A 7,946-nucleotide genomic window follows, 5' to 3' on the forward strand; every position below is an offset into this window, starting at 1 on the left:
GGAGCCTTAGAGTGCCTTGACAGTCTTCACCATCTGCTGCTTCCATTTCTGCTTCACCACGCTGGTGCGAATGATGGTCTCGTTTTCCCAGATCTGCCTACTGGTCTTCGCTTGCACAACATAGATCTTTCTCGCCGCGTCGAGGAAGTAGGCCATCCTGCTGTCGTCGCGGGGCTCATTCTCCTCGACATTCGAAGGGACGACCGGCGTCGTCAACAGGGCATCGTCATGCTTAGCTGGGGCGAGGCTGCTATCGTCAGTGTGTCACTTGCAGCAGGGCATCTTGCTGGGCCGTCGCGAGGCTCTGTTTGAGCTCGACCACCTGGGCCTCGAGCTCGGACTTCTCGTTTCTGACCTCGTCGAGCTTGCGCTTAAGGCCTTCCACGTTTTCTTTGTACTCCTCTATGAGCGATCTGTACATCAGCTTGTGTACGCTGACGTTGAGGGCGTTTTTCTGGGCCTGCTGCTCGATCCCCATGGCCCGCTCGGCGTACTTGACAGTGTTATGCTTGTCGGTGTAGCTGAGCTTGGATGACGACACGGCCAGAATCATGAGGGTGCGACACGTTTCACCCTGAGAGTCCTTCAGGATGTGCGTCAGCTTCAAATCCCGGTACGGCACCCGCTGAGCCCCACTTTTGCAGAAGGCACCAATGTAGTTGCCCAGGGCCAGCAGCGATATGTTGATCTGGGTGGCCTCGCGTATTCGGTCCTTCATGTTTGCGTTCATGGCAGTGGCACGCTCTGAGCCAGCAAGATCGACAAAGCTCATCTTGGAGTGGCAAATTGTCTTGCTCTTGCTGGTCACGTTCTTCGTCTGCATTACGTAAACCTCTAAAATTGCATTGGACCGTGATGACTCTGAGTTGGCATCGGTGGCGTGCTGTGACCTGTTCCTGTTGCCTTTCAGGAGCCACTCTAACAGTGCCCCAGAGTCTTTCACCTTGTGTATTGAAAGGTTTGAGAGGGCGATGCCTTTGGCCGGGTCGTCAGGAGGTCGCGCACGACCTCGTTGTAGACTTCCAGGTAGGCGACCACCACGTCGCACGAGTGGCCCTCGTAGCCGAGCTTGTCGACACGCCAGTAGAGCTCGATGGCCGTCAGGGAGACCACTCCGGGACACTCCTCCGGGCACAGTATCGTGAACGTCTTGCCGGCTCCAGTTGCACCATACGCGAACACGGAGATATTGCAGCCATCAAAAAACGACGTCGGCATCTCCTTGGTGGTGTGCTCAAATATGTACTCATTGTTCTTATCTTCATAAAGACGTGATCAAACATAAATGTTTGGTTTGGCTTGACGAGGCCCCCCCACGCCCGCTGCCCTTGAGAGTAGAAGGGTTCGGCTTCAGCCTTGACTTCAAACACAAGGCAGTTGTGGCCCACCACGCGAATGATGCTTGACGTCTTGGACTCGTGCTCACTCAGTGGGCGCACCCTCACGGCCACATTCACGCGTGCCCCGGGCGATGGCGGGTTGTCCGGAGCGGTGGGGTTTCGGGGCCGACTGCGCGGTGTCGGCGGTAGGCCGCTTACGGTTCTCTGGCGTTGCCCTTGTCGACGCTTCGGGGTTTTATGAAACTGGGGGTTCACCAAACCACCGAATAGGAAGCTGCTGGATAACGCGTCAGCCACGACTATCTTGTCTTGTCTTGTCGCCTAGAAGATCTTGTCTCATACCCACAAGGGGGATTGGCCACACTGTACTTTATATTAGATAGTTTTTTTGTACAACACTTGCTAAACAGAGAGAAATTAGATAAGAACAATAATAATGTTCCTTTGAAAAAGTGCAGAAGAATTCGATAATCCAGAATATATAAAACAAATTAGCAAGAATGAAGAAGGGGGACAAAGATTTGGATATATCTGGCAGTACCACTAGCAGCGTATCCTTCCGGTTGCCTGAATGAATTTATGTAGCCCTGACAGAATAGTACTGCGGCCTGCACCCAACTGACTGGCTACAAATGATAATAGGGTGGATGTATTAACTGTCAATCCAATCATACCAATCGGTCTTTCAAGAATTATACGGCGCAGTGAGGCGAAGCGGCGGCATGTGAGAAGAAAGTGATCTATTGTTTCCGGTTCATTGCAAACTGCACATAGGTTAGTTAATGAAAATCCCAATTTGTGGAGATAAACATTTAACTGAGGAACTCTACAGCGAAAGCTTGTGAGGGTCACCTCACATTCACGGGAAAGGCATTTTGCGGTGTTCCATGTGAATTGCAAGTGCCGAAATTATTCAGATTGTAGGAGCGATGTTTCGTTGATTTTTAAGATTAACAGGTGTTTGAATCGTTCGGCAGTAATAAAAGGAAACTGTGGAGCTACTAGCACCACCGGGAAATTTAAAGATGCCGAAGCGAGCGAATCAGCAATTTCATTTAGTACAATTCCAGCATGCCCGGGCACCCAAATTAACCGAACTTCTGATAGGCTATGTGGTACGAGAGACCATAATTTCCCGAGAAGAGGAGACTGCTTTGCGGACGTTAGATGTGTACTTACAGACAAAGCATCCGAAATAATAATAGCTTTTGATTGCTGATAATTTAGTTTTCGGAAAGCCAATGTAATAGCCAGAAATTCTGCGAGATAAATTTGTGTGAAGTTAGGCAATTGGAGCGCAAAAGACCAAGTAAGCTGATGAGAAAAATACCTATATACTCCAGCCTTCTGAAGATTTTGTGTTGCATCCGTCGAAATTACTACGTAATTGGCAAATTGACTGAAATGGTCTTGAAGGAGGCCCTCCAGAACATGCTTTGGAAGTAACTAGGCATTTTTTGGAAAAATGTCATCGAAAATTAAGTTAACTGGCACCGAGCATAGGGTTTGGGGAGTCAAATGCTGGAGGGAAACGTGAAAATTTGATAACAGAGACTCGACGAAAATGACTTGTGGTCTTCGATAACGACACCACGGGCGCTTAAAGAAAGAAACTGAATATTTGATGAAAACTGTCTGTGAACAGAAGAAGGGTGCATCGTAGAGTTTTAAAAATGTTTGCACAGTAAGATGTCGAAATCTTGCATCAAGTGAAATGATTTGACCTTACAAATAAGCACGGTATTCGCAACACACCTAGATAGGCCGAGACACAGTCGCAGAGCTTGCCTTTCTAGCAATATAAGAGGTCTTAATTTGTACTTGGCACTTCCGGAAAAGAGAACGCAACTAAACTCCAGAATTGGGCGTACGTAAAATTTGTATATCATAAGTAACGTGTCCCTGCGCATCCCTGAATTCTTATTGCAAAACCAGCGTAGTAATCCTAGGGCGCTTTCTGCTTTACGAGTGTTTGATTCAATTTGTTGCTGCCAATTTAAATTGCCCACGTAAACAATGCCAAGATATTTTAGTGTCGTTACTCTTGGAATCAAATCATTTCGATAATGCAGATAAATAAATACGGGAACGGATAGAGTAAATACAAGCAGAGCACATTTGCTAACATTAAGCAAAAAAGACAGCCCGCCAAGCCATACCTCAAGCTCACTCAAATATGACTCTAAGATTTGATACAAACTATTTATATCTCGGGATGACGAGAAAAAAGCAATATCATCGGCGTAGACGTAAAGAGTAACATTTTTATGAACGGGAATGAATGATAATAAGATATTAAATAAAAGAGGTGACAGAAGTGATCCTTGCGGAACACCTGTTGTTTGCTTATATGAGGCAAAAGTAATTCCCTCGTGGCAACAAAAGAATTGTCTCTCAAAGAGAAACTCCTGAACCCAAAATATAATCTACTTGGGCACCTCACAGTCCACTAATCTTGTAAAAAATATACTGTGTTCCACACTATCGTAGGCTTTTGCATTATCTCACGTGACTAATGCAGAAAGCTCACCAGATACTTTTGCAAGGCGAATTCGGCTTTCCAAATCAACATGAGCGGACCATATAGAGCACCCCTGTCTAAGTTCTACTTGCCTTGGTGAAAGGATGTCCTGACGAGCGGTGAATTCACTGAGCCTTCTATGAAAAAAATTTTTCAAATTTTTAACTAAGTTTGAAGTAAGCGAAATTGGCTCAATGTTATCCAGGACATATCCGAGGCTTTGATTTTTCCACAGCAACACAACTTTAGCATTTTTCCATGCACTGGAATCCATGTGTGCTGTGAGGAGATGTTAACAATATTCAAACGCTCATCGGACTGGGAATTAAATATCAATTGAATCATAGAGTTTGTAACCTGATGTGGACCGGGAGCTGCTTGATTTACAGTTAGTAAGACATCTGCCAGTTCCGCCATAGTGACTTCCTGAAAGTCCGAGGTTGAGCTTTTGAATGTCATAGGTACGCATGACGAAGCGAAATGCGCTTCAAGTCCTTTCGCGATGCCCTCTAACAAATCTGTTGCGTCTTTAGGAGACAGCACTACTGAATGCGAATATGCTGGTACCTCCGTCGATTATTTTGTTCCGTGGAAACCTGTACAGGGCAGATCTTTTATCAGGTTTTGATAAACGCGAATGTAAGTCAGATTTGTGTTTATCTTTAGCTATAGCTACTGTACGCCTAAACAGTGCTGCGTGGAATTTATAGTCAACTCAATTTTTCGGAGTATGGTTGTGGCGTAAACGTTTCCAAGCAGCTTTACGCCGCCTATACGCAAGCGTACAATCTTCATTCCACCAAGCTGAATTTAACGGTGTGCTGCCGTACTTAACAGTAGTTCAATTCGGCTTCAGTTAAGCCGGCTGAACAGAGTCACTTAGACACACTACTACTGAAGCAGCTCGTTGCTATCTTCTTCTTCTTCTTCTTCTTCTCCTCACCTCATGGCTCTTACCCAATGCAGGGGAGTGTTAGGTGGGCCAAGTGTTAGGTTAATTATTTTTCTTCGCAATACCACTCGCATATAATTGGGATAGGCTTCACAACAAATAATTACTGAATAATAATATTTAGAGGTTTAAAAGAATGAAGAAATTTAGCTCTATAATCTTTACGTCTGACTGATAAATTCCTCTATTGCGTAGTAAACATCCCTGTGACTGTAGCCCAGAGGCGAGGCGCCGAATGATAGAACAACTGATTCGGATATTTCCAGACCCAAGTTTCGAAGAGGTGGTGCTTCGAATTTTCTTCTCAATGACGTAGAGCAGCGGCAGGATAGAAAGTAACGACTGATTGTTTCCTTCTCCTTACAGAAGATACACAGAGGAGACAACGCTTGACATGCTCTATGCAGGTAAATGTTAAGGGAGGTAACCCGGCAGCGAAGTTTCGTTATGGCCACTTCCATTATTTTCGAGCGTGATAACTCACATTTCTGAGGAAATAATAGGTGCCGAAATTCTGGAGAAGCTGTCAAGACGGGGTCTGATAAGCATTTTTTTTTTAAGTTAAGGTGCGGAATCGTGCAAATGTAATGTATGTTGTCTGCGGGAAAACCGGAATTATTGGCATCAAAAGCATCGCCTTTGCTAAAGAATCAGCGCTTTCATTTAAAAGCAAACCCTTGTGTCCTGGTACCCAAATTAAGTGGAAACATTTTAGGTGCGCGGGAACTAGTATTCTGAAAAGCTTTAGAAGTGTTTCACCAGATGCAAAAAGAGAACACACAGAAAATTAGTCAGTGATGACGGCTACTACTGTATTAGAACTGTGTAACTTTTGGAGAGCTAATATTATGGCCATAAATTCAGCTATAACAACTGGGATAAAATCCGGCAGTCGTAGCAAAAAAGACCAATTAAGTATAGGGCAGAATATTCTTATGCCAGATGTTTCCTCAGTTTGCGATGCATTCGTTGCAATAACCACATTCGTCGGCAAATTATTGAGATGCTCTTGTAATAGTCCATTTAAAATTCCGTGATGTAGTAATTTCGCGTGGTTTGGAAAAATATTGTGGTAGACAATATCTGTGAGTTTACGTTCCATGGTCATAGGACGCACATCACAATTTTTTACATTCAGGGAATCTAGTAATGTTTGTGCAAATATGATTTGCAGCTTGCGGAATCTAGGCCAGTGGTCGGAGAAAAATATACCGGGATTGGATATGAAAATTATTTTAGCATGGTTAGACAGTGTTTCGTACAATCGTAAGAAAGTCTGCATCATAAGTAAGTTAAATCGGTTTAACAGGGGTGGTGTTCTCGCTTCCAGGTATAATACTGCATTCGCCACATATTTTGGAAGGCCTAAGCACAGCCGTAAAGTCTCTCACTCTAATAGGACTAGTGGCCGAAGCTGGTATGCTGGCGCACCAGAAAAAAGAACACAGCCAAATTCAAATACCGGTTGTACGTACATTTTGTTGATCATCAAAAGTGCTTTTCTTCTCATACCCGATCGGCGGCTGCTCAGCCTGCGCAATACACCCATTGCCCATGCTCCTTTTGCTGTGATATATTTAATATGATCTGGCCAGTTTAGTTGTTCGTTGTATATTACTCCGAGGTATTTTAATGATTCCACTTTTGGGATATCCTGCAGCTTGTAAGTCAGAGGTATTCTCACCGGATCGTTAACCGTAAAAACCAGAATAGCTCACTTATTGGTATTAAGACTTCACTGCAGTCCATCTAGCCACTTCTCGAGTTCACTCAAGTACGACTGTAAAGTTTCGTAAAGGCGACGTATGTTAGCAGCCATACCGAAAAAAGCAAAGTCATCCGCATAAACATAAGTCTGCACCCCTGATCGAATACGAATAGTACACATCAAGATGTTGAATAATGCTGGTGAAAGTACTGATCCCTGTGGCATGCCTCGGGTCTGCTTGTGCTTGCAGGAAGAAAACTCATCTTTAACGCAGTAAAACTCGCTTTCCTTTAAACATTCTGTCACCCATGCTACAATATAAGGAGGAGGTCCACGGCACCATAAACAATTTATTAACACAGAATGTTCAACAATCGTAAGCTTTACTGATGTCTAAGGTAACTAACGCAGCGTACTGCTTTTATGCCGGGCAATGTGAACCCGACTTTTAAGGTCTACGTGCGCATTCCAGATTGAGTGTCCAGATCTAAAGCCAATTTGGCTGGAGCTCAACAGCTGTTGGTCCTTTACAAATCCTATTGTACGATCGTGAAGGACCCTTTCTATAAGTTTCACTACATTTGATGTTAATGCTATAGGTCCTATATTCTTGATATTAAATTCAGCCTCTTGATTTTTAAGCAGTGGTACAATTTTAGCAATCTTCCACTCATAAGCTATCCATGCCGTTTTAAGGGAGTAGTTCATTAGGCTTAACAGATCCTAGGGGAATTCCTGATATACTATTTTTAGTATTGAGTTTGTAATTCCATCAGTCCCCGGAGCTGAGTTTGGCAATCTTAACATAGCCTAATCTAATTCGGAAATCAATACGGCTGTGTACTCCAAAATGGCAGGTGTATAAACCGATGGTGAAAGGCGCATTGTGAATCTATTTTTTAATCCATGAGCTAATTGATTAAGTGCTTCCTGTAATTCTTGTGAAGTGCACACCACTGAGTCCACATTTCCTGGCATGATAATTTTCCTTGTACAACGAAGGAAATCGAATAGTGCTCTATTATTTTTTTACTTAGATAGGTAGTCAAAGTGATTCTTATCATATTCCTCTTTCGCGCGTGATACGGTACGTTTAAATGTTTGCGCAATGAATTGATATTTCCAATTTTGTAGGCTCTGATTTCGTAAAACACGTTTCCATGCCGCTTTTCTCCTTCTGTAGTCCCGCGTGCACTCAGTGTTCCACCATCAACTGGGTGCAGTACTCTTGGTTAATGCCGACGTGATCACAAATTCCGAAGTGTTCTTTTTATATAATTCTAAAACAGAAAGAACGTTCTTACAGAGGCCTACATTTCTATCACCGGATGCTATCTTAATGTCATCGCGAAAACAGTCTTTAAACTTTTTAAAATTTCCCAGAGTTTAAGATTTTCTATTAAATAGTTCAAGGGGAATCCCTAT

The 7,946-nt window shown here is 43.7% G+C and overlaps 1 pseudogene; it reads right to left on the minus strand.

Moving 5' to 3' along the window:
* Positions 1 to 256: 256 nt before the first annotated feature.
* Positions 257 to 1,218, minus strand: LOC119187221 (kinesin-like protein KIF18B pseudogene; annotated as a pseudogene).
* Positions 1,219 to 7,946: the final 6,728 nt, after the last annotated feature.

Source organism: Rhipicephalus microplus, chromosome X, assembly GCF_043290135.1.
Source record: "Rhipicephalus microplus isolate Deutch F79 chromosome X, USDA_Rmic, whole genome shotgun sequence".
NCBI classification, from domain to species: Eukaryota; Metazoa; Arthropoda; class Arachnida; order Ixodida; family Ixodidae; genus Rhipicephalus; species Rhipicephalus microplus.